The sequence below is a fragment of the Gallus gallus genome, chromosome 1 (genome assembly GCF_016699485.2).
Source record: "Gallus gallus isolate bGalGal1 chromosome 1, bGalGal1.mat.broiler.GRCg7b, whole genome shotgun sequence".
Taxonomy (NCBI): Eukaryota; Metazoa; Chordata; class Aves; order Galliformes; family Phasianidae; genus Gallus; species Gallus gallus.
In genome coordinates, this window is record NC_052532.1 from 195,407,515 (window position 1) to 195,433,514 (window position 26,000).

The window sequence follows — 26,000 nt, forward strand, 5'->3', positions numbered from 1 at the left end:
GAAACTTCCTTCCCTCGGTTGCTCTGTGACTCTTTGGGCATTGCCTGTAGCAGCAGAAGTGCTGCTGGCAAGGGAGGACGGGTTTGCTGCTCCTCATTCCTGACACAATCACAGAATCCTCCCTGCACAGCTGCTGCCGGCAGCTGGAAAAGGAAGCTGTGCCCAGCCCAGCACTCCCCCACGTCTGCATTGGGTTCAGCTGGCAACGCTGGAGAAAAATCCCGAAAATGTGCAAACTGCAGTTCTTTTTGGGGATATTTTACTCAGCAAATGTTCCTGGGGACGGTAAAAGGCGAGATCCTGGCTGACAGCGGGAGCAGCTGCTGTGTTTCTGGAACCTCAAGTGTCAGAAGAATAATTCCTCCCGGTGCCAAAACAAAATAGTCTTCCCCTATCCTTGCACACGGACGAACTATTTCTGCTGGAATTACAAGGAGACCATCCCTAGGCAGACGCCCAAGCACGCAGCATTTCCTCCTGCCTGTTTAAAGTCTGGTGGAGTCACAAGGGCCGACGCTCGGGGCTCTGCTCTGTGTCTCCGATACCTGCAGGGAAAAGCATGGAAACGCGTCCTAATGCTCAGCGAGTGGGTGAATAAAGTGCACCATCAGAGGTGTTTTCTTTGGGTTTCGGGGTAGTGATGGCTTGGGAGGATGTCTGGCTGTGGAACGCCCACCGTCAGCAGTGCTGTAAGGAGCTGGGTTTGGAACAGGAGCTCCCAGCAGCGCTTCCTGAGGTGATGCCATGCAAACCTAGCATGGCAACCCAGTTGTTTTCATCTTCTGATGTTGGCCCTTTCCCCCAGGTGAGGTTTACTGGTGTGAGAGTGCAGTTTTGGGGGGTTATTTTTGAGCTTTTTTTTTGGGGGGGGGGGTTGAAGAGAGGCTGTTGCTTCTGGCTTCTTCCATCTCAGTGAAGAGGAGCCTGGTGTCTGTCTCACCTCGCTCGCTGTTTTGACAGCACATCTCCATTTTCTGCACCCATTGTGCCACGCGCAGCCCCAACACGTGGCCCTGAAAGGTGGAAAACAGCAAACCTGCGGGAAAAAAAATAACACCCGAGGGATCGGGATCCAACTTATGCCATGTGCAAGTGGTAGAAGTGAGTGGAAAAACAAAGGGTAGGGTTGGAAAGGGCCCACTGCAGGGGCAGGAGGCTGCAGTTCTCAAATCTGTGCCTGACCCTACTGTCCACATCTCCACCCACGCGGCCAGGAACACCCCATTGTGCCAAGCATCCCTCCGAGCAGGTTTGGAGGCACAGTTTCCTTGGATGTCAGCATCCCAGAATCAGAGATGCCAGTGCTTCTTGGATCTTCCCTTCCCACCACTGCTCCCTGGGATTTGCGGGTGCCCGCTTTGCCGCAGCCCAGGGCATGCGGGGATGTATCTGTGCAGAAGTTTTCCAATTGAGCCGTATTTTTGATCTTGTTCGCTCAGATTTTCCACGGTGGTTCGATTTTACGTGCGTGTGCGTACGTACACGTTGCTCTCGGGATGGAGGATTTCCAGACCTCTCCGTTCAGAGGAGGGCGATGGGAGAGGATGAAGGGAAAGACGACTGGCGCTGCGCCATGAAGCCTTTCGGGGTCTATCACTGCCAAACCCTTTGGGATCAAGCAGCCGAAGCCTTTCCCATCCCTTTGGGTGGAGTTTTGGGGCGCACCGGGGTGGAAAAGCCTTTTGCACGGAGGGGAACCCCCAAAGCTGCATCCTGGGGACAGCTTTTGGGGTACCGGAGTGGGGGGGAGGGGGGGGGGGGGCGCACCATAAAGACACCCGCGAGAAGAACAAGGCTGCGAGCTTTAGGGCGCAGCCTTCCTCCTCCTTCTCCTCCACCTCCTCCTCCTCCTCCTCCCGCTGCTCGGGGCGGAGCCGCCCGCCCCAACCCCCGCCCCGCACCCGGGAGCGGGCGGCGGAGCGGAGAGCGGAGCGCTGCGGGGACGCGGGGATACGGCACTGCCACCGCCCCGCGCCCGACCCGCCGCTGTCCCCAACGCCGCGCTGCCCGGGGACGGCTCCGCCGCCGGCATCGCTGCCCCCGGGGGCGGGGGGGGGGGCATCTCTGGGAGGGGACGGGGGTCCCCCCCGCATCGGAGCTGGGCGACCTGGAGGATCACCCGGCGGCAGCTTGCAGGTAAAGCGGCGGATGGGGCGGACTGTTTGGGCTGGGGGGGAATTTTGCGTCCCTTTTCCCAATGGGAACGCGGGGGGGTGATGCTGAGCCGGGGAGGGTGTTGGGTGTTTCACCCCCGAAGCTGCTCCAATGACCACAGCGGTGCTTTTTCCCTGCAAGAAAAAGTCCTTCCTGGTTCTCTGTGACCGCTCCAAGTGATGTGCCCCCCCAAAAAATTTGCAGCTCACCCGGCCAGGAGCATCCCAAGTGAAGTTGGGAGATGCTGGATGCTACCCTGCAGTGGGGGACACCCACCTGGGAAAGGCACCTGGGGACCCCCAGCTCTCCAGGACCCCCCCACCCCCCAGCTGCCAGGGTGTGGGTGCAGCCACCCCTGTCTCTCCTTTAGGCCATACTTGTTTTACAGGTCATGCTTCATTTTTATACTCCGCTCTCCAAATAATGCCACCATCCGTGTCCCACTGCCCCAGGGCTCGTCTCGGGGCTTGTAAAACCCCAAGAAACCAAAATCCCAGAGGTTTTCTGCCCACCTGCCTGGCGTGTGCTGGGGGAGCACGCCTATCCCACACCCAGCTCTCCCTATGAGGCTGAGATGGGAGCATTTGGGGATGTCCCAGGTGGCTTTTGGGCACATCACCCCACTGCTATGAGCACGCATGAATTCCTTCCCAGCACTGATGGATGCAGGAGGTCTTATCCTGCCCCCGATGCTCAAGAAAAGAAGGAATTCAGGAAAAGGGAGAGGAAAAAAAATAACACCCCCCCCCCCCCCCCCCTTGCTGTTTTATTATTGAGGCTGCCTCGCAAGTTTTCGCTGCCCAGAAAACTGGGCGTTGGGGAGTCGCAGTGGAAATGGAAATGTGAGCTTTCCTCTGGAAAAGGTCTGTTGTAGCAATTCCCGACGACGTCGAAGCTGCAACGTTTCGCCCCGGCCAGATGGAAACGGGGATTCTTCAGCCAGGAGTAAAGAACAAAACCCGACCCCCAAATGGGAGTTTCAGACTCACCACGCTTTGGTTCTTAGGGGTGGGTTGGCACGGCCGCTATTATTACTTGCAGTCGTGTGGGACGAAGGGGTTATTTTGGGGCTGGGAAGGGATAGCGGATATACGATCGGAATAGTGACAATGCTGCATCATTAAAGGAAAAAAAGAACGATGACTCTCTTTGCTGGAAAATGAGTGCTCACTCTGAGAGCCTTTGCAGGGCTGTCTGCAGGGCAGGGTTATGTCGGGCATGGGGAGCACTGAGCCCCAGCATGCTCTTCTCCCCTGGCTGCTTCCAGCTGCCAGGAAACACAGTGCCATCAGCAGCAAAAGTTAGACCAGCTCTTAAAGAGCTTTTTCTGGGGGTTTGGATCTTGCACAGATGCAGGATGAATGCCTTCCACCTGCTGTCCATCTCCTAAATTGCCGGCTTGGCAAGTGTGGCTGGGGAGAAGCTGGAGGGAATGAGTGTCCTGCCTCATTCTGGCTGTCACTTTGCTATGGAAGCTGTCCTTTAACGCACCGCACAGCTTTGTCCACCTGAATCCTTCAAGGCTGCGATTGGAACACTCTATTTGCATAGAACCAGAAAGGTTGGGGAGACCTCCAAGACCACCCATCCCATCCCATCCCCATCCCCACCATTCCCACTCACAGATCATACAGTCATTCAGTATGGGTAAGACCTCCAAGACCACCCATCCCATCCCCACCCCACCATTCCCACTCACAGATCATACAGTCATTCAGTATGGGTAAGACCTCCAAGACCACCCAGCCCAACCCACCCCCAACATTCCCACTCATCCAATCACAGTCATTACGTTTGGGAAAGACCTCCGAGTTCATCAACCCCGACCCACCCCCACCTTTTCCCCCACTGAGACTTGAAGCATCTTTAAGCCAGTATTCCCTCCAGCTGCTCTGGGATGTTGCTGCTGCTGCTTTGGCGGTGAATATGAGCTCAGGGTTCATTTTGTAGCGGGTGTCTCTGTCAAGCAGTACTTTTTCTATTAAATCAGCATGTTCCACACGTTACGCTCCTCCCTGCAATGAATTCTGTACTTGAAGGCGAAGGATGACTGATGTTTGTCTTGAGCCCCAACGACGAGCAGCACGAAGAAAATGAGTTCGGGTTCGATCAATTTATTTAGCGTCGGGCTGTGGATTCGGGAGCTGCTGGCCTGGAATTAATGATAAAGGGTTTCGTTTCAGCAAGGCAACAAATTGCTTTTATGGAGCAGGGAGGTTATAGTGAGATAATGAGCCAACTGCAGGGGCCAGGGGTGGCTTCCTGCACTTCGAGCTGCAGCGTGCCATGTGCATTTGATCTCGGGTAACTGCGCTGAAGTTATCACAGGGGTCACTTTCTTCTTTATTACTGTTGTGTTTTCTTTTTTAAACATGCGTGGGTTACAAGAACTGCAGTCTGCAAATGCTGTTGTAAGTTGAGGTTAAGATCTTGATAGGGAACGTCCCCCTTTTGCCCACACTGACTGCGCAGCATTCAGGTGCTCGCTGGTGGTGGTAGGTTTGGGTGCCCTTCCAGCAGACACACCTGCAGGGATCAGCAGCCTTTAGGTGGCTTTTAGGTCCTGCTGAGGGTGAAGATAAAAAGGATGTGGTTGCACCTCTGCTGCTCTGCAGCTCTTGACCTGTGCATCGTGGTTTGGCTTTGGCCAATGTTGAGAGCGTTGAGGTTGGAGGTGGGTGTGGGTATGGGGGGCTCTGTGAAGGACATTCTTTACTTAGGGGGGCAATGCCAGTTTGAAACTCCCTTTTAATGAGCAGATAACACGGAGGCTGTGCTCCCAAAGTGCCTGATTGAGATGACTGAGATGCTCCACACCTTTTTGTTTGTAGCAGTGGGATCCACCTGGCAGCCACTTGGCTCCTGCCATAAAGAGGCATCATTAGGCTGCAGCAGCTGGTAATTACACCTCAAGGAGACCAAATGGTGGGGGGAAAGAGGTGTCTCTGGGAGTTGCTCTTTGTGCAGCAAGATGATGAGGGCTGTTGGAGGCTGCTGCTGTTTTGCCGGTGGTCACTGCAGCAGTTGTGGGGTGAGTGGTGTCCCTTGGCTTCTCCTTTTCCCCTCGGCTCTTTTATGTGCCAGGACTGAGCATTCAGGGCTGCTGCTCCCCCAAAATCAAGTAGCGTGAGGCTGAGTGTTCCCTCTGCTCAGGAGAGGGCAGTGTCACACCAACAAGCTGCTCCCTTTACGGCAGTGCCACCCTATTCCCACCCAGGGCTGTGATTTCCACTCCCCATATGGGACCTCAGTGCCTTGTTCCTCTCCTTCCCTCCTCAAGCAAAACATCTCTGTTCCAGATGTGCTGACCATGAGTGCGCTTACGGTGTTTACCAAACCTCTGTAGGACGACCCGGCGCGTGATGCAGGGGAAAAAAAGGGATTAAAAGGATTGTTTATAGCAGTTGCTTTCGCTTGGCAGCCCCTCCATAAACAGTGATTAGATGCAGCTACTTTAATGCACGTCTCTGCTTTCAGAGAAGCTGCGTGCAGGCATTTGGCTGCGCTGCTGTTCCCCTCCATAGTTCTCCCCACTTCCTCCACAAATACCCCCAGGGACTGGCAGGATGACTGTATGGATGCTCGGTGGAATAGGCTGTCGTTGCTCAAGAACCTGAAAAAGCCTTATTTTTATACGTAACTAAATATTTGCACAACGCCTCTGCCAAGAAATGGTTTCAAGGTACAGCACGTTCCCTCGAAGGGTGTTCCAAGGCAGACCTTCTTGGGTGGCAATGGGAAATCTCTCCTTGCTCGGGTCCTTCTTGCCACACCGTGTGTTTTCATGTGCTGAATCCATTACATGTCGTGATGGAGCTCTGTCCCATTTCCCCATCTGCCTCTGGGCAGGGCCAGCTCTATGAGAAACATTTCTCCTGTGGATGTGATTTTGGCGGTGATTTTCATGACTCCTTATCCAGGAATTGCTGAAGTGGGCTGGTGATGTTCGTAGAATTGTCATAGAATGGCTTGGGTTGGAGTGGACCTTCAGGATCATCCAGTTCCCCTGCCATGGTCTGGATGTCCCCCACCAGCCCAGGCTGCCCAGGGCTCCATCCATGGCCTCGGGCACCTCCAGGGATGGGACACCACAGCTCTGGGCAGCAGTGCCATAATAATATGGTTGCTACTACTATTATTTCTCCCGGCTGAAGGGTGGGAGGAAGGCTGGAGGCAAACCATACCTCATCCCAGACGATGTGCAAATCTGGGTACTGGCTCCATTGTGCTGTTTTTTTAGCTGTGCTGAGTTTTAGGCTCCCATTGCAGAGGTTGCTCAGCATCTTGCATCTGATTTAAATAGCACGAGGTGAGGAGCAGTGTTTCCTTTAATAGTTATTCCAAATACAGCATTTACAGAGGCATAATGGGTTGGCTGTGTGTTTATACACTGATCGTCTGCTAGACTCTATCTTGAGCCACTTGTCTTGTACTGATGGATCTCTCGTGCTGACAGTCGCCCCCATCATAAATGAAATTGCCTCCATCTAAAATCAAGTCAGTGGTCTGGTTGTCTACTGCAACACTGCAGCAAAACAAATAAAACCAATTAAATTGTCAGACCGAGAGTCTGAGCAAGTCAGCAGGAGCCTCGTGGCTGCTGGTGGTACCCAGGAGGTCATGGGGTGGTGAGGGATGCACTGAGCGCTCGGTGAGGCTGCTGGGAAGCCTATTTAATCCCAGAGCAGTCGCTTAATGAGCCTGGGGAGGATTTGGGGCTGCGTCTGGGCTTGTTGCCCTGCTGGATTCCCCAGACCCGTCTGCAAGGGTAGGATTGTGATGTGAAGGAGCAGCCTTGGCCCTCCCAAGCCCTTTAAGATCCCCAACCCACCCCACCGTGCCCAATGGCCTCAGTGCCACATCTGTGTGGTTCTGGAACACTCCCAGGGATGGTGACTTCCCCCTACCTGGGCAGCTGTGCCATGCCTGACTGCTCCTTTGGAGAATACATTTTTCCTAATGTTTTAACCCCAAGGAACAGCATATCCTGCATGTCTCAGCTGTAGGTGTGGGAAGGGCTCGTCCAACCTTTTGACCTCTGGCTCTTCCTTGGGGATAGGACAGGTTCTGTAGGGTAAGAATGCCCCATCCCTGGAGGCATTCAAGGCCAGGCTGGATGTGGCTCTGGGCAGCCTGGTCTGCTGGTTGGCGATCCTGCCCATAGCAGGGGGTTGGAACTGGATGAGCATTGTGGTCCTTTGCAACCCAGGCCGTTCTGTGATGATTCTATGAAGTGTACGAGTCCCATCTCTCCAACCCGACTGCTTTGCTGTGGATTGAAGCCCAGGGTAGGAAAGCTTTCTGAGGCAGTCAGGTGGGCGATGTTTTGTAGGAAGTCACCTGATGGATACAGCATCAGTGATGACATCTGTGGGTATTGTGGGAGTTCTGGTGTCGTTCTGTCTGCTAATTATTCATGCATCTTGCTGATGGGACTTTAAACCATCACTCACACCTATTGCAGTTGGGAACTCAGTGAACGGGGAGCACGGGTGTCCTGGCAGGGTGTCCATGCAGAAGTGCAGCTGTGGGATTTGGTTGGCTTTTCTCACGCTTTCCCCCCCCCTCTGGGGTGTTTTGGGTTGGGATTTCTCCACGCTTGTTGGGGTTCAGCGCTCTGTGCTGCAGTAACGGCTGAGCAGTCCCTGTAACAACCTGTGTGTGGTTCGTTAGGGGCCCTGCGATTCATCAAGCAGAGAGGTGAGGCCTTATGGCTTCTCCAGCCTTCTATTTTCAGCCGTGTTCCTGTTAACATGCAAATTATGTTTATCGGGAAGGATTGCTCTGCGCTCAGCTTGCAAGCCCTGTTTCCCAGCCTCTACAGAGATAGCAAAAAGCTTGCTAAAAATACATATGCAACATCTCCCCATGCTTGCCAGCTGGGTGCTGTGAGCTCCTGAGCTGCTTGCTCTGTTGCATTTGATGCTCTGTGAATATGCAGTGGTGGGCAGCTCCAGTTTTGGGGGTGGGTTACCCCTCTGCTTGAAGTTGGCATCAGCTTTGGGTTGCTGCTGTTGAGCTCGCTGCAGCTGTGCTCTCCTGTTTTTACTCCTGGAGGCAGAATCTGTGTTAAAGCAAAGCAGCAAAATCCATACCCGGCTCTGAATTAATCGCCGAGTGCTTCTCATCCTCATTAAAAGCCTAATTTAACGTGCGAAGTTTACAGCTTGGCTGGAGAGACTTTCCCTTATCACAAGTGCTCCCTAATCGGTCTTGTTTTGCGCAAGGGTGGTTTTTTTTGGTTTGGATCTCAAGGCTTTGGAGAGCTGTATAACATACAGGAATGCGGTGTGCTCGTGGGTAAGACAGCTGTATATGTTAAAATGTTAATGCGATGGGAGTAAGCGTGCTCCGGTGTCTCTTTACGCTGCCAGGCAAGGTCACCCTGCTGCTGCTGCTGAAATAAGCCATGCAGGGGCTCCATGGGGCTCTGTTTTGCAAAGAAATAACCATCTGCTTGTGGGATGATAGCAGGGCAGCTGCCGACCCTGAAAACACAGGCAGGAGGAGTGGAGGTGAAGGCCAGCACCCAAGGATGCGTCCCCTCCTCGTGTCGGTGCCCCTGCAGCCTGCTGGGGTTTCAGCTCTTCTTCTCACATGTGGCCAGTAGGTTTTAGCATCGTGGCAACCTTATTTCTTCCTCTCTGTTTAAAGGAAATGTCTGCAAGCAAGCAAAGCTGGATGCTGTGAGCAGTCTGAAGGGAGACATGTGGTACAGCAAGGTCCATGAACTCAATGTAGCCTGGCAAATTGCTTCTTCCTTCTGAAGGGAGAGGGCGTTGGGGTGATCAGTGCACCAGGATGGAGGTAACCAGCTGGTTGCACACTGTCCTTGATGTCCTGCAGAGGCCACATGTCTGCTGTCAGCTGCGGCATTTGGGGACATGCTTGGCACTGCTTAGGGAATGGCACAGATCCTTCTTTGTTGGGTAGTGATGGTGACCACGAAGTAGCTGTGAAACGGTGAGTTTTATAGGCAGGAGTCAACACAGCTGCCTCCAGGGCTCGATGGGTGACTGACCCCATTCAGGCTGGCAGCATGCAGATCGGATCCCAGCAAACTGGGGAAAGTGGGAGACTTTTGCTATGGCTTTGGTATCTCCAGTGGATATTAAATGGCACGGCCTCCAGCTAGGAGCTGTTGGAGCTCTTGGAGTGATGGACCCACAGAGATATCCAGCTAAAGCCCGAACGTACCTGTTGGTCTTCCCCAGAAGAAGAACATGGGGAGGAAGGTCTTGGCCTCGAAGGCGAGGTTGGTCCCTCCAGTTTTGGGGTTGGCCTCGACGGCGAGGTTGGTCCCTCCAGTTTTGGGGTTGGCCTCGACAGCGAGGTTGGTCCCTCCAGTTTTAGGGTTGGCCTCGACGGCGAGGTTGGTCCCTCCAGTTTTGGGGTTGGCCTCGACGGCGAGGTTGGTCCCTCCAGTTTTGGGTTCCCAGCCCTCAAAACCTGCTGGCATTGCTCTTCTCCTGGGTCTGTAATGCAACTCCAGCTCCACCAAAAGTTGCTGCAGATTGGAAATACTCTTCATTTATCTTTCATTAAGGGTCACTTTTGGGGAGCTGCTGCAAAGAACTTCCCTGCTGCAATCCATCTGCCAGGCTGGGAAAGCTTTGGTGCACGCTGGTTTCAAGCTTCTTGGGTACTGACACTCTAGGAAGCCTTAATGATGCTGGTGACCTGTCCTTGTGTCACCTGGTATGGGGTGATAAATGCTTCACCTGCAAATGGGCCTTGCTGGGAGGGGTGAGAGGTGTGGGCAGAGGTTAATAGCAGGTTGGATTTGAGTTGTTGACCTGAAGGCAAAGGCTCCTGTTGGCCTGAAAACCCCTCGGGGCTTTATCTTCTTGATGTGCTAAATGCCATTGTATTGCGGCAGGAAAGGTGATTAGTTCGCAGGAATGGAGCCTGTGAGATTGGTTGAAGCTGTAACCTGAGGTCCTGACTTCTAGAGATGTCTCTGAGAGCAGAACGAGCTTAAATGAGGGGGTCCTCTGCATTTCTAAAAGCAACAGCTTGCAGGGCTAAAAGCCTTCTATCACGGCAGTCCTTAAATCCAGGCTTCTGGGGCCACAGTCTGGTAGTGCTGAGTGCTCTATCAGACCCATGGGGCCATCACTTAACTTCCCGTGGCTTCTTCCCCCCCCAAGCACTACTGGCTTTTTCTCCCATTTCCCTGCAGTTTGTAGCTGAGCTGCAGGGAGACCTGCCTGTTCTGCACCTCTCCCTGAGCACTCTGTGGTCTGGGTTCTGGACTCCCTTTGTAGGGCTTGGGGGTACCTGGGGTGACAGAAGCAGCGAGCTCACGAGGCTAACAGTGTCAAGAAGACCAAGTGTCCACTTGTATCTCTGCAGCCTCCCTCCCTGGGCGTTACGTGCTCCTCTCTATCTCTGCTGATATTTGCACTGGCGATAAGAAAGGCTCTGTAACGAACGTGCTGGGCGGCAGATAAAACTGACTGTGTGCAAGAGCTGTTCCAGCTGGGAGCTTATCAGCCCTATTAAAACTTTAACCATCGGCAGGGCTCGAGAGAGGTGGGTGTTTCGGGTCCTTGAGCAGAACAGAAACGTTCAGCAAGGTATTGTGCTGAAGTAGTGCCTCTTGGTAAGTCCCTCTTAAAGGCATTTTGTGATTGTTATTTTGTTTTAACGGCAGGGGATAACGTGGGGAGCGAGGCTTGTAAAGTGGCCAAGCATTTGTGTTGAATGCAGGCAGCTGGTCGTTGTGCTGCGTGGTTGTGGGTGCAGTGAGGCAGCTGGTGGCTGGCAGAGGTGGTCTCAGGGTGCATTAAATTGAGGGACCCTCTTCCTTCTGCATGGAGAGTGGGCTCCTGGTGCTTTTGTCCAGCTATTGAATGCTACTGCAGGGAGGACAAATGGGGGTCACCATCCCTGGAGGTGTTCCAGAGCCATGGGGGTATGGCACTGGGGGACGTGGGCAGTGGGCATGGTGGGGTGGGTTGGGGTTGGAATTGGAGATGTTTTTCAATCTTAATGAGTCTCTGATTCTGTTAGGAAGTGGGGCAAAGTTTTCTTGTGTTCTTGTTTGCTTTCCTATTGTTTTCCGTGTTGCTAGCCACTGATGTTGTAAATGCACAGGAAGTCGTGGGGTAGTGAGGTCAAACCTGAATCACTCGCCGTTGGCCATGGCCTCCAGGTTGTGTCCCCTTGTGCAGTGTTACCTCTACTGTGACCTCAGGACACATCAGTCCTGTTTGTTGCTGCCTGTGTTAAGACTGCTTTTAGAATCATAGAACGGTTGGAGGTGGAAGGGACCCTTAAAGGCCATTGGGTCCCACTCCCTGCAGTGCACAGGGACACCCGCAGCTCCATCAGTGCTCACAGCCCCATCCCCTGACCTCGGGTGTCTCCAGGGATGGGGATCCACCAACCTCTCTGGGCACCCTGAAGGCTTTATTGCAGTTTTAGCATAGCTTGATTTCCTTTCCTTTTGCACTGGAGGGGCTTCTTCAGAAGGCAGCATGGGTGGTACGGGGGCTGGTTTGACCCAACTGCTGGCATAGCAGGAGATGGAGACTGGAGGGAGCAGAGATTCGGCAGGAATGATGCATGCTATGGGCTGATGACAGCAATGCTCGTGCTCTCTGCAAAGCCACGCTCCAGGATTTCAGCTGGCCAAGCCAAGCTTGCTCCATGGAACGTCAGCCCTGGCTGTGCAGCAGATAACCTGAGCTGTTGAAAGAGATGGCATTTGGACAAAACCAGGAGCAAATGCTTGCTGCTGTTACACAAGGTCAGCGTGACCGTCTGGCTCCCAAATTGAGTGGTTGGGTTCAGTTTTTCAGCAAACACTTGCTACTGCTCAGCTGTGTAATCAGCTAACAGGATTTAACACCGCATCCGATGTTTCTAGCTCAGCTTTGTGCTGGCAACGCAATCCAAAAAAAGCCAGACTTAAAATGAGTGGAAATGCGAGTTCCTGGGGCTATCCAATTCCAGGACCAGGTAGCAAAGCCATCTGATTGCTACGCTAACAGCTCTATCTGAACTGACTCAGTGCTGTGGAGCTGGGGATAAGGAGCATCTATTGGCACTTATTACATCTCAAAGACCTTCTGCTTAAGGCAGCTTCTCTGTGAAATTCCTCTTGTTTTCCAGCTCCAGTATTTAGACACAAACAGCCCTCTGCTTTGTGGGAAGGTGGTTGTAGTGCCTACAACACCTGTGGCTGAGGGCTCTACTGAGCCAGCTCATGGACAGGGGTGTGAGTAAAACCCCATTACGTCTCATGCACCATCAACTTTAATGCTTGTTGAACAGCAAAGCTGCTGGGAGGGAGCATTGGGCTGAGGCAGCATTGCTGCTATTAAAAGATAAATACAACAGCAAAGGGCTGAGTGTTGGAATGAATTGTGCTGTGGATGTCTGAGAGGATATATAGGGGTTGTGGTCATTGCCTGGGGAGGGATTTGGGAAGGTGGCAGCTGACTGCACGTGGGGAAAGCTTTGTGTCCCAGGAGTTATACATCCTCTCCTTGCCATGAGACGTGAGGGCTTTATTTAATCCATTATCCTGTTTTGAGACTTTAAACCACCAGAGAGGTGGTGGTGGTGCCCCATTCCTGGAGACATTCAGGATCAGGGGATGGGGCTGTGAGCACTGATGGAGCTGTGGGTGTCCCTTTGCACTGCAGGGAGTGGGACCCAATGGACTTTAAGGGTCCCTGGTTTTCCTTCCCACCATAGCCAGGCCTTTCTGCTTTGCAATTCAAGCACAGACGGTAGAGGCAGCATGAAAGCTCATGTCCTACCACTCCAGTTCAGCATCTCCGTCAGGAGAAGTCTTGCTGCATGAAGATGATGTTGAAAGCACTGTCACAACACCTTTCACGGGATGGAGAAGAGATGAGCTGGGCGAACAGCAAACTGCAAGCAAATTGCTTCAGGCTTTTTCCTGCAATCCCAGATCCCTACAGGCTTGGACGGGAAGCCTGGGACTGTTTTCAGCATGAGCAGACAGCCTGATGTGCTAGGATATAGTTGTGGGCAGAGCCTTCAGGTCTGTGCCTTGGTTCCTCCTCCAGAGGAGACGATGCTGGCTTTGCATACATAGCAAAGCAAAGTGTCAGGGATCACTGCTGTGGACACGTATTTATCCCCTTGGGTGCCTCAGTGGGCTTTTCTTAAGCTTAAAGCAGTGACTCTCAACAGTGTTCCTTTGGAAACAAGAGATGCCTTTGCTTCCATACTGTAAGGTTCACTTCATTGCAATTCTGTGCAGACTGTATCAGCCTTCACTCTCTATCCCAAAATGTTGTGTGTGTACACCGTAGGTATGGTTTCCTCTTGCAATGGGCAAAAAAATATTGTTGAAAAGACAGTAGGAGAATTTGAAGGTGGTGGTTCTGCAGTGCCATGGAAGGACAGGGATGGCATCAGCAGGGAGGTAACTCGGTGGAAATCCATCTTGGTGATGGGCTGGGGTGGATGGGGCATAGTGCTGTGTAGGAGACTGGAGTCTGTGTCTGGCTTTCAGGCTGAATAGATAGGAATTGCTCAGTTATTACCTCAGCATTTCTGGATGCCCCATCCCTGCAGGCATTCAAGGCCAGGCTGGATGTGGCTCTGGGCAGCCTGGGCTGCTGGTTGGTGACCCTGCACATAGCAGGGGGTTGGAACTGGATGAGCACTGTGGTCCTTTGCAACCCAGGCCATTCTATGGTTCTATGATAACATCGTTTTGACATGAGCAGTGATGGGGGGGGATCCCTGGAGGACCACTGCCACTAAGAGTAGAGAGTGGGATGGATGAAGATGGGATTAGAAAAGGGAATCTGCAACAATTTCCATCCTTCACCTTCCCTTCCTAACGCTCTTTGTCCAGTGCAGTAACCGAATGCCAAACACTTAATTTGTCATTTTCTTTTTTTGCACACTGATGGGTGGACCTCAATGCCCAAAGTACCTCCAGCTTCGGATGCAGCTTGACAAAAACAGCAAGGAGCTCTTTGGGGGCTGTCCCCTGGTGAAGGGCTGTGCTGCCTTTATCCTGGGTGTGCCAACAGGCTGAGTTCGAGGAGCATCTCTGGAGCCAGTGGGGCATGAAGGTGATAAAGGGAAAGCCTTCCTGCTGCTGTGGTAGGGACATGGAGACTATTATGTCACCTTGTGGGATGCTCACTGTGCACTGTTTCACATCCAGACACTGTTATGTGAGCATTACTGCTTTTCATTCCAACGGATCTGTATTTTTTGGTGCTCTGGGATTGAACTGGGGACGTAACAGTGGTCTTCAAACCCAGAGAGCTCTGATTCGAAGGCTTCTCTCCCAGTAACCATGGATGAGGTGGGGTGGGAGTGAGACCCCAGTGCTAGGGGTGTGATTACAGGTCTGTGAGCTGTGTTTAACTGCTTTTCCCCAGGAGATGTTCACACCCAGCAGAAGTGTCTGACAGCTGAGACTGCCTCTGCCTCTGCCCCCCCATCCTGCTTCAGGCTCTGTGGGGTGCTCTGGGAGGAGGGCAATAGGGAGTGCGTTGGCTCCTTGCACTCCATGTGGATATGGTGCCTGCCCCATGTCGCAGGCTCAGCTTTCCACTGGTGTTCTCAGGTTGATGTTAAGCTGTAAAACATCACTGCTGTGGTGGCAGCTGCCTCGTTCACACCAAGAAACACCTCTGTGCAGGTGGGGCCAGCACGGGGGCTGCTTTGGAGGCACAGTTTGTTTTCTCCCCACGTTGCTGCAAAAAGCCATTTCTCAAGATGAACGCAAGCCTTTTTAGGACAGCTTATGAGCTGTTACGAGGCAAAACACAGAATGAAGTGAAGGCTGATTTAATCGGGAGGGAGTTTGAGGCTGCCCCTTGCCCTGACCAACCTTGTCAAGTCCAATTTTTGCTGAGCTGATAACCTGGAGAGATTCCCATGGCATAAGCAGAGCAGCACAGCACACACGGCTGTGCAATACTGACATGCAGGTGGGGCTGGTGAGGAAGCATTCAGGATCCCTGAAATGCTTCATCTACCCAGAACAAAAGAACTAATACTGTATCTGCTCTGGGACAGAGCAAGAGTTTTTGGTACCTGTATTTAGGTGTATGTTCTTGTGAACGCTTGATGTTGTTGAGTAGCTGTAAAATAACTTAACATCTCTTCTTTAAAGTACCTGTGGCAACTTAGTGGCCTTCACGCATGCCAGGGAGACCAAGGCAAGCTCCTTTCTGGAAAGACTTCTTACGAGGTCCAAGAGTGATGATGCCTGTTCAGGGTAAAATGGGAGCAGTCTGGGAGCTGCCACTGGGTTGGTACACTGGGCTGTGGGTCTGAAGCTGATCCTGATGTGTGGCACGAGATGCTCACCACCTGATGGCTTCAAACTCCCCGTGGCATACATAGAATCACAGAATCATTATGGTTGGAAAAAGCCTTCAAGATCCCCAGGTCCAACCCCAGCCCACCCTCACCATCCCCACTGACCACGTCCATCAGTGCTCCATCTCCACGGTTCCTGAACATCTCCAGGGATGGGGGCCCAACCACTCCCTGGGCAGCTGTGCTGCTACATCACCACTCTTGGGAGAAGAAATTGTTCCTAATATCCAGTGTGGAAAGTGTGCAGGCTGCCCAGGCAATGGTTGCATCCAGAGTTATTCTCCTCCATTTTCTCCTGATCATGCAGCCGTTGGAGGAGGCAGTTGGTCCCCTGTTGGAGGGATGGCTCTGGGCTGAAAAGATGTGTGGCCTCTCTAGAAATACTCATGATTCTCCAAGTGTGAGCCTGGTGGTGGATGTGCTGTTGGCAGAGTGGCATCCTTGACTTCTCCACATGTGCTGAGTAAGGTCTGGAATCCTCATACAACCCTTCAGTGTCCCAGGCAATGGCTGCATGGGTGCAGTTATTTTCCTTGTCTTTTTTTATGCTGACTTTGCTGCTTATTACCTGCTGAAGAAAGATTTCCCATCCCTGTGGGAAATGCCAACCTTTGTGGATGCTTACCCATCTGCAGCCATAACTTGAGGTACAGCGCTGTGCGCACCAACATCAATACGTGGATGGGTGGGGTAGACACCTCAATGGGGTGTTTGCTGGAATCACGGTTAGTAATGTCAGTATCTCATTCCTTGTGAAAACCACGTGTGCAACAAAGCCTCCCATGCAGCACCTGCCTGACCAAACACAGCTCTGGGAGATGTTTGTGAGCGTTTCAGTCTTGCTGGTCCCGGTCCTGTCCACTGACTGCAATGGTGACAGTATCAAACTGCATGCAAGCTGTCACTGAGTGCAATGACTGCAGTAAATCAGTGCCCTCCTGGTGCTAGTTCTGGGACAAAGATCAGTGCTGCTGTGGTTTTTGCCAGCTTTTCCCATCCTGAATATTGTCTTTGCACCGTAGCACCAGGAGGAAGGGTTCCATATTTCTAATAGCTAAAAAAATAGACATGCAATGAACTGAATTGTAGAGAAGTTGGATTCTTGTCCATTGGCAATGATGGCCAAACTGCCATTTACTGATGCTGTGCTTGCTGCATTGACTTGGGTGCTCAGATAGCACAATGCTGTTGCCTTGCACCTGGACCAGAATCAGCCCTGAGCAAACCCAGTTGCTGACTTTGGCACCAACGCATCCCTCCATTCCCTGTGCTGCAATGTCACAGGTACTCAGCGGGGTGACCTCAGAGCAATCTTTATCTCGGTGGAAACAGATGGAGTTTGGGTTGGTGTCAACGGTGAGCCTAGAATAACTCTATTTTAATGCACAGGAGGTGGGAAGGTACGATTTCACCACAACCCGGATGCTGACAAGTGGGATTTGAGCTTGGAGAGCAGTGCCTGGCACACGCACTGATTTGTTGCCATGCTTGAGAGGTTGGCCACCAGCAGCAAGCTGCACCTGTCTCTCTGCATGCAGCTCTGCTCAGGAAGGTGCTACCAGGGCATCATAAAGCATCTCCCTGAATTGCAGCCTGGGGACAGATCTTGCAGCTGAAGGCTTCTCTTGGAGACGGGATGTCACAACCAGAGTGGGGTGAAATCTAAGGGATAAGAGCTTTAAGAGTCTTGTTCTTTGCCTGCCGCTGGTCATGTTCACATGCAGTGCTAAGCCAGCTGTCTATTTATGAGCGAGCACAGAAGTGGAACAAACTTCACCTGGCATACCTGCTTTTTGTTTTTCACAAGTAGTTTGGCACCCTCCCCCTCGCTGTCAGGCATTCTGCACAGGGAGGTGCTGGGGTGCTCCGTCACTCAGCCAACTGTGTGCAACTTCTCCCCCATTTTCCCCTTTCTGCCTCTCTTTTCAGTGTTTGATTCACCAGAGTTGACCTTATGGAAGGGTCAGAGCTGGATTTTGCAGGTGACTGTCATGCCCAGCTCTCCAGTGGTCTTCAGAGGTCTCAGCTTTGTGCTGGGATGAAGGTGCCCAGTGCTTTGGGTCGTGGCTGGAGAGTTGCAATCCATCCACTTGACTGTGCCATGGCCCTAAAATAAATAACTATTCCACCTAGTGCAGTTGATCAAGGAGCATTTCCAAAGGAACAGGAGCTTCTACGTTAGCTTTTCCATCCCCTTTGGAGAGAGAGAGAGACAGAATCTTGCGGTTGTTGGGTCTCCTGGCAGGTTTAGGCTTTTTATGGCTCCTGGGCTCCATTAGCTGCTCCTTAAATTGTTGAAGAGCTTCTGGGTTCACTGCACACTCCTCTGTGGAGAAGATGAACGTGATGTTCATCTTTTCCCCACGATGTTTACCCCACCTATGTTGGGTAGGGCTGCTCACCAGGTTGGTTTTATTGGCTTGCTGAGGCCTCCATGTGTCAAGCTGACTTTCTAGCTAATGACCTGTTGTCCTTCAAAGCACTGATCCTGTGTGAAGCCAGGAGTTGGGCTCAGTGATCCTTATGGGTTTCTTCCAATGTGGCATATTCTGTGATTCTATGAAAATGGTCTCTACCTGTGCTGAGCAGTCGGGTCTCTGCAGTCCATGGCTGCCTTGCTGGCCACCACTTGAAGATGGTTGTGTGGGGTGGAATAAAGGGGAGAATCCACCATTGCTACCATGCATAGCTCTGTCTTAATGTGTTGCAGCACTAAGTTCTGGCTGCTTGCCCCAGCAAGTTTGGGCCTCTCCTAAACAGTAATTAAAGGTTAACCTCGGTAGTCCTTGCTAATGTTTGCCTTTTGCTTTAGAGGAAGGAAACGTGATCCCAATCTTTAGATCAAATGGCATCTGTACTTTCATTGGAAAAAGTAAATTTGTAATGGATTTAATGAAGCCTGAAAGATGTTTTGGATGGGGACAGATAATGGACAGAAACTATGTGCCCTTTAAAAGTTACTGCAAGACTTCCTCTGGTCCTTATTAGGGTTCGTTATCCTTCAAACTTCCAGGCAAGAAAATGGCCTTGGAAAGCAGATACCAGAGTTGAACTGCACACGTCTTCCCTTAGCATTTACACTGAAAGCATTCTGTAGAGACCAGAGGCCTGGCTTTGTGGAGATGCTGACAAAAAGCTGCAGATCAAAAATAAATCGGTAAAAATTTCAGAAACTTGAATGTTTTTCAAAGTTGGGCTGTAAGTCTCTGTAAGTTGATACCCATGGGGTGGTTGTGTGTGTATGGGAAGCTGGTTGCTGCAGCGTAAGTGCTAGAAGTCACCCTTGCCACAAAACTTTCTTGGAGTTGTGGGCTCTGAGCATCCCCTGTGTTTGGACTGTGTGAGGGGTGCAGGGATAAACAGAACCCCTGCTGGTAACTGGGCTGAGGAGGGAGATCTCATGGTTGTGAGCCTCATGTCTTAAAAGACCAGGTTAATACTGAACCATGCGTGAGCCCACAAGACCTTTTTCTCAGGGTGAGTGGTTTTGTTGCTCTTCTTATCTTCCTGGGATCAAATACAGGATTGCCATAGCACCTTCCTCTGGCTGTGAAGCACCTTGGGCAGCCGTATGGTGGTCACCAATTCAAGAGGTAATGGAAGGAAACCACGCACAGCAGCCTCTTGTAGTTCCAGTTTTAAGTTGAAATCCTGGAAAACCGGGGAATGTGAAGAAGGAACTTATTTTGGTTTAGAGAAAAGATTATGTGTGTTAACTAGTAGCATCTCTTTCCACTGGCAGGGCTGTAGGATAGTGCTGGAGGTTCTGAGAGCTGCTTGGACAGACTTTGTGCAAGATTGCCAGTTCCCCCATGGAAGGATGGGTTGACAGTGGGACTTGATAATCTCAAAGCTTTTTCCAACCATGCTGGTTCTGCCCTCTACTTAGTGAAAAGTTTGTTTCCAGAGTGTCTGTAGGACCTTTGAAGAAGGTCTTGCAGAGGAAGGAGTGGTGTCTGACCTGATATCGCAGTGGTAGTGTTGGCAGATGCAGAGATGTTGGTAGGAAAATGCTTAAAGATAGTGGGACATATGAACAATAAGCAGATGCAGATGATGTGTCCAGTTTCACTTGGAAAGAGATGCAAAAATATGATGTTGCTTGCACTAAGAGTGCAGGTGGAGGGAAGTGCTTGGAGACTCTTACAGCATTTAAGGTCAATGAAAGTCCAAGCATATTTTGCCTCTGTCAGTCATCATTGGAACCTTGTTTCTTTGATAATCAGATACAGCTGTTAGTTCAGATGGAGACAAATCAATTCAGTTGCGTGTGCTGATCTGTACTGTGGGGGACCAGGAATGGTCCTGCATGGTGTGAACCCCTGAGATCCCACAGTGGGTTGTTACTGGTGGTAGTGATGAAGGGCAGAGTGCACTTTGGTGGGACGAGCACTAAATGCTGTGCACAGGGAAGTGCTTTGAGGCTTCAGATGTCTTGAATTTCTCATGTTTGAAGAAAAAAGGTACTCTAAGGCTTTTGGGACAGTGTCAGTAAAAAAAAAAAAAAAAGGAAGTTATTGCATGGCTGTTACGTGCTAATAGGATTTAATTTCTGCAAAGCTTTAGATGAGAGGAAAAGCTGCCTCAAAGGACCACAGTTATCTCAGGAAGGTTTAAGTGGAATAAAATTCAGCTGTGATTACGGGACTGCAGGGGGACTCGGATTAACTGAGAGGGGAGAAATGAATTTGACTGCTGCTAAGTGGGGTGTGCATGGCCACAATTCTTCTGCCCATGGAGGTGTTCTTGGGGGATCTTCCCTCTTGGGAAGAAGGACATGATGCCCTCAACCCTGCTCAAGGAAAGCATGGCCCTGTTTTCCCTTGGCCTGTTTCAGTGGGGAGGTGGAATAGTGAGCCAGGCTCAGCCTTTGCAAATTGGAGGGGAAGGGGAATGTGGAAGGTTTCCTTCCTGGGGAAGAGGGCTGGTAACACTGCCTGGAAAAATCAAACAAAGCAGCTCCTCTTCCCTTCTGGTTCAGAGTGGGCATGCAGCACCAGTGGCGTGAGCCTTCCCAAAGCCTTTGGGGTTTTCCTTTTGTTTTTCTTGAGGAGTGGGGTCGGAGGTTTGGTTTGCATGCTATTTTGTTCAGTATCTCAAACAATGTTGTTTCCCCTTCCTTGGAGCAATTGTTCCCTGTGCAGCTGAGCCTCTTCCTTCCCCTTCCGCTCCATCGTGGGAAGCACTCTCCTGATGATGTGTGGGCTCAACTTCAGGCTCCGCTTAACTTTCCTTTGTTCTGCTCAGGCCCCTTTTAGGGATCCAGACAGAAAGTGCGCATCACAGATCCACAGAAACAGCTGTTTTAGCACTGATGGGGAGAAATGGTGGGCCCTGAAGCTGTTAATTATCACAGTAGTTGCAGATATGGGATTGCAAAGACTAATGGGCTTCGTGGTCACACCTGATTTCTTCACTTGGGTTGATGTAGCCTTCTCTCTGGAGCACTGCTTTCTTCCTTAATGAAGACCTGGTCTTTTTGTGATCACTCTATTCTTAAGGCCTTTCAAATGCAGTCGTACTGAGGGGACAATACTTGATTTTAATTAAAAAAAAAAAAGTATCTTTTTTTCTTGCATCTGCGATGCCCAAGAATGCCTCGCTTCCTCCTGTCGAGCCTTGCACCCTCTTCTCTTGGATCAGATCAAGGTTCTCAAAGGAGGAGAGGCCAAACCAGAGAGTGGGTCTGAGCGCCTACGTGGCTAAATAGAATAGGGCACCTCCAAGATCATCCAGCCCAACCGTCCACCTACCACCACCATTTCCCCACTAAACCACGTCCCTCAGTACAACACCTACACGTTTCTTGAACACCTCCAGGAATGAGGTTTTCTCTTTTCTTCTGAACTTCCTCAGTGCTCTTCACCAAAACTAGCAGACTTGCTTGAAATGCTATTGCTAAAACTGTACTTGTTCTCCAAGAGCATTCCCAAGGAAAAGCTGTTGCAAATCAGGCCTTGTCAGAACAGTGTGAGAAAGATGCTCATTTATGCACTAAGCCTGGATGTGTGGATTGGACTTGATCAATTCACAGAGCGCCATATGCAGAAATGATAAGCCTTTGGATATTACGGACTTAAGGACATAAGGAACCACCTGATTATTAAGCAGTTGCTTAAGTATGACCTACTTATTTTGTTTCCAAAATATCCCCCAGACACCGTTACAGAGCAGATAAGAATTTCCAGGTCTATTCAGCATTTATCAGAAGAGCTTCCTGCAGGGAGCTGCTGGTGATGTGCGCCGTGGAGGAAGAGGAAAGCTGGCTGGTGTGAACGTTTTGTGATAGGCTTTGCATTGGGAAACATGGCAGTGAACTCGTGGGCTTTGCCCTCTCCTGTTAGGTGGAAATCACATGGTCTAATTAAGCAACAGCAGTTCTTGATAACGTTTTAAGGGATTATGTCATGCTTTGGTGGAATGGGGCATGCAGCCAGAACACATTCATCCTGTTGATAAGGCCACCACCCACTGTAAACACAGTTATTAACAGTCCAAGCCTGTCTGAGATGCTCTAATGGAAAGCTGTAATCTGAGAACAGGCAAGAAGCTCAGAAAAACCCTGGGTGGATATTTAAAACCTTGCCTGCACAACTTGTTCCCTCGGGCAGTACCTTCTTGCATTGGGTACATAATTAATTTTTATGGACAGAAGTGAGCATAACCTTTTCACCTTCCACTTGTATGTAATGCAGCAATATAGCTGAGTTTCGGTGCACATCCTAGGTCTGTCCTAGGATGCTTGTCTGTCTTCTGTGCTTAGGTTTTGGAGCAGGAGCCTTTGACCTTGTGCAGTCCATGGCTTGTGTTCTGCTCTCCTTCATCAGTTTGCAGAGCAACAATAAAACGCTAGAGTTACAAAACGTGTTCCAGCAAGTTGATCTATAAACGCTTCTTCTAGCAAATGGGAGCCTTGGGGTTGGAATTCAGGAGGGAGAACAAACTGAAAAGCAAGAGCGTGCCTGCACTTCCCTGCTAAAAAATCCCTGGTGTAGAGGGGAGAGGGTGTTGTCTCCACAGAGTACAAAGCTGATGAGCATCTGAAAACTTTCCACTTGGCAGGACTGGATCCGGAGCTGTCTGGTGGGGTGGGATGAAAACTCAGATGGCTGCTGTCTGTCCTGTGGCTGAAAGGCTTCCCTCCCCAGTGCAGTGAAGGAGCATGGAGCTTCTCGTTCAGCCCTGTTGCAGAAACTTGTCTTCAGGAAATTCCTCATTGCCGTAATGATGGCTTTGGATGGGAGCTTCTCCTGGAAAGCTCAGATGTATGCATTGACTTGAAGTGGGGGCTTTCTGGAGTGGCAGCTTGCAAAGCTGTCTTGTTCTGCAGGTGTGCGGTCCTCTAAGGAAAACATTTCGTGCAGTAACATGGGGGATGAGGCCAACTTTTTGGGGAATTCGTTTGTATCTGGCTTGGATCTGAAGCAGGTCTCCATTCCAACACACGTGGTGGAAATCTTCTGGCTTTTACAAAGGTGTTGAACTGTTTCTAGGTCACTTTGACCTCCCAGTAGCCCCCACGGAACCATTGCAGCCAACGAAAAATGGGGGCTGGGAGGGGGGAAGTGACTTTCGTTGTTACTGTAAGAATCCACTGAACAACAGATGTGTCTGAGCAGTGTTTTTGTGCGTATGTTAACCTGTCTTTGTGGCACATCCATTGTGGCGCTGACCACCAACATGGTCAGTGAGCACGGTGGGATGGGTTGGGGCTGGACTTGGGGGTCTGAGAGGTCTTTTCCAACCTTAATGACTCTATGATTCTATTTAGAGACATGGTCTGTGGGCACGGTGGGATGGGTGGGAGTTGGGCTTGGGGATCTGAGAGGTCTTCTCCAACCTTAAGGATTCCAGGATTCTAATATCTCCTGATGAACTTTTCTTGGCAATTTAAACTAACTCTTTTAAACCTCCTTCCTCCCATGGATAACAATGGGGGGATCAGCAGTGCTAAGGCACTGATGAGGAATTTGGGTAGTCCGGGTATGGCAGAACGTGACCCAAACTTGACTAGTGTAGTTTCTTTAAAGAAGCAAAATGGAAGGTTACGAGGGTGAGAATTTGTTTCCTAGCTTTCATGTGACTTTCTATACGGGTGGCGAACAAGACATCAAAGTACTTCAAGCTGTGGAGTTGGATGAGACCATTGTGTGAACTGCTCTGGTTTCCTACCTCTGTTTGCGTTCCCTTCTTAAGCACTGGGCTGTGGCCAAGGTCAGCATCAAGTGCTGAGGTTTTTGGGAATGGTGAGCTGTTGCTTGGAGGAGATGCTGATGGAGAAGCGCTGTGTGGGACTCAGGCTGTGGGGAGGTGAGAAAATCTCGAGGTTCTTCTGGATCTGTAGGAATGGAAATTGCCTCCCAGCAGAAATCTCGCCCACAGTCATGTTGGTCTAAATCTAGGAATACTGGAGAGAAATCTAACACTTGCTCAGGCAAAGATGGACTTTTATTTTTAGTTCGTCCTGTGCTTGCCTGGCTGACCATGGGTACCCTGGCGTGCCCTGTCACACATGTGGGAATGGAGGCTGTTTGGTATCTAAAGGACATATGGAGAGTAGGAATTGCAAACAATCCTCAGAGAAATGGCTATTGACTGAGAATTGCTGGGAAATTCATCCCTGTATGCATTCAGGGCCAGGCTGGATGTGGCTCTGGGCAGCCTGGTCTGCTGGTTGGTGACCCTGCACATAGCAGGAGGTTGGAACTGGATGAGCATTGTGGGCCTTTTCAACCCAGGCCGTTCTGTGGTTCATTCTATGATTCTATGAAATGTTTGCTGACCTGATGGATAAGGCCCTGTGGTCTGAGCTGTACCTTAGCATCTGTCCTTGCTGCATCATGGTTGTTGGGGCTCTACCTACATCTGCAGTGGTTGAAAGCCAGATGTATTTTTAGACAGTGCTTAAATAGACCTCGTCAGAAGTGCTTAATGCTGTCTCATGGGGACAAGAGATGGCACAGAGGACTTTTCTCTTGTACTGAGGTCTCACTTGGGTATTGTGGGTAATGCAGAGGGCATGCTGATACAGGGAAACTTAAATATCGTGCAGCAAATGAGCTATGAGGACATGTTCAGGAGCTAGTGAGTTGGTCTAAGAATCATGGACTGGTTGAGCTTGGAGGCACCTGTGGGTCCCTATGGCCCAACCCTGACCCAGCAGGGGTACCCAGGGCAAGGTGCTCAATGCCATGTCCGGGTGGCTTTGGAGCTCCCCACGGAGCTGCCCCCAAGAAGGCTTCCAAGACAAGCTCCTGTGCAAACTGCAGCAGCCCTTAAATTGCTGGAGCCTGTTTTGAATCAGAAACGCTTCACGGTTACAGCTGTAGTAATGCTGTTTTTCTGAAGTGCTGATCCACTTCCTTCCTTTCCAGTTCCTCAAAAGAAAACAAGTCAGTTGATTCAGGCTCCGGGATGTGCTGACTCTGCACAAGTTGTTTGCTCTTCTCGTGTCCTTTTTTCTTAGCTGAATCGCCACAGAGTTTAGATCCCAGTTTTGGTGCTCTTGGAAAGGCTTCAGTGCAGGGCTGATCCACAGACACAGGAAAGGGCAGAGGGACAGAGCTGATGCTCAAGGACATTGTCATCAGATGGGCTTGTTGCTTAGGGACCTCCTGTATTAGCTGCGTAATAGTTTAAATCCATGCTTAAATGCTGTTTTCAGAACAATACATCTGATTTATTTTTTATAATAATTATTTATAATTATTATATCATATTATATTTATAATTGAGAGCATTCCCCCTTTGGTGGAGGTCTAAGCTTGGTTTCCACAGTGTCCCATACAAAGGAGTTGTGCAGGTTGGCTTCGTGGCAACCTCTGCTCCTGGTGCTGGACCTGTCACTCTTGGTGGAACCGTGCTTCAAAGGGTCCGGGAGGCTCTTTGCCTCCTGGGATGAGTTTTGGGCTCCCATATACAGCTGTGTCTGTATGGTTCTGTCCCCAAGCAGACCCTATCCAGAGGCAGCAGCCTCAGCTTTGTGCTGCAGAAAGCATCTGGGGCAAGGAGCTGGGATGGTATGGATAGGGCAGGTCCGTGCTGCTGCTGCACGGGTGACTTCAGCTCCCATTCAACCTGACCTTGGCAGTCTGCATCACCCCTTTAATCCCCATACTTACTCAAAATTGGTGTCAGCAGAGCGTCTAAGCAGAGATTAGAGGCGGACGAACGAAGCTGCCTGCAAAAGCATGGAGGGGAAAAGAGAAGTTTCTCCAGAGCTGAAAATTGCTTGGAAAGCCTTTTAGTGTTATTTACAATGATTATTTTAAGATATGCATTTGGGACTAAATACTAACGAGCTGCCCCAAGGTCTGTAGTGAGGAGGGCTCGTTCACTGCTGCACAAAGCCATCCCAGCTCTCCGCAGTGCCTTAGAGGTGACAGCTGTGGCGTGGCCCGGCTGTCGGTGCTGCTTTGGCTGATCTGCACTAATGCACTGTTTGTTGAGTCGAGCCTGTTTTGCTAATAATAGGCAGCTTTGTGGGAGATAAACACCAGACTGACCTTATCTGT

General features: G+C 50.8%; 1 protein-coding gene across 5 annotated transcripts in view; it reads left to right on the top strand.

Moving 5' to 3' along the window:
• Positions 1 to 1,867: 1,867 nt before the first annotated feature.
• The window catches only part of GDPD5 (glycerophosphodiester phosphodiesterase domain containing 5), a 158,290-nt gene continuing 134,157 nt past the window's right edge, over positions 1,868 to 26,000 (top strand). For 3 of the 5 annotated variants that reach the window (XM_040700553.2, XM_046942252.1, XM_046942243.1), the window contains exon 1: positions 10,683 to 10,759. The gene's annotated coding sequence lies outside the window, so the exon portion shown is untranslated. Of the gene's footprint in view, positions 2,137 to 10,682; positions 10,760 to 26,000 lie in introns of those variants that run through there. The other 2 variants (NM_001305150.2, XM_015280976.4) reach the window with 2 other exon arrangements.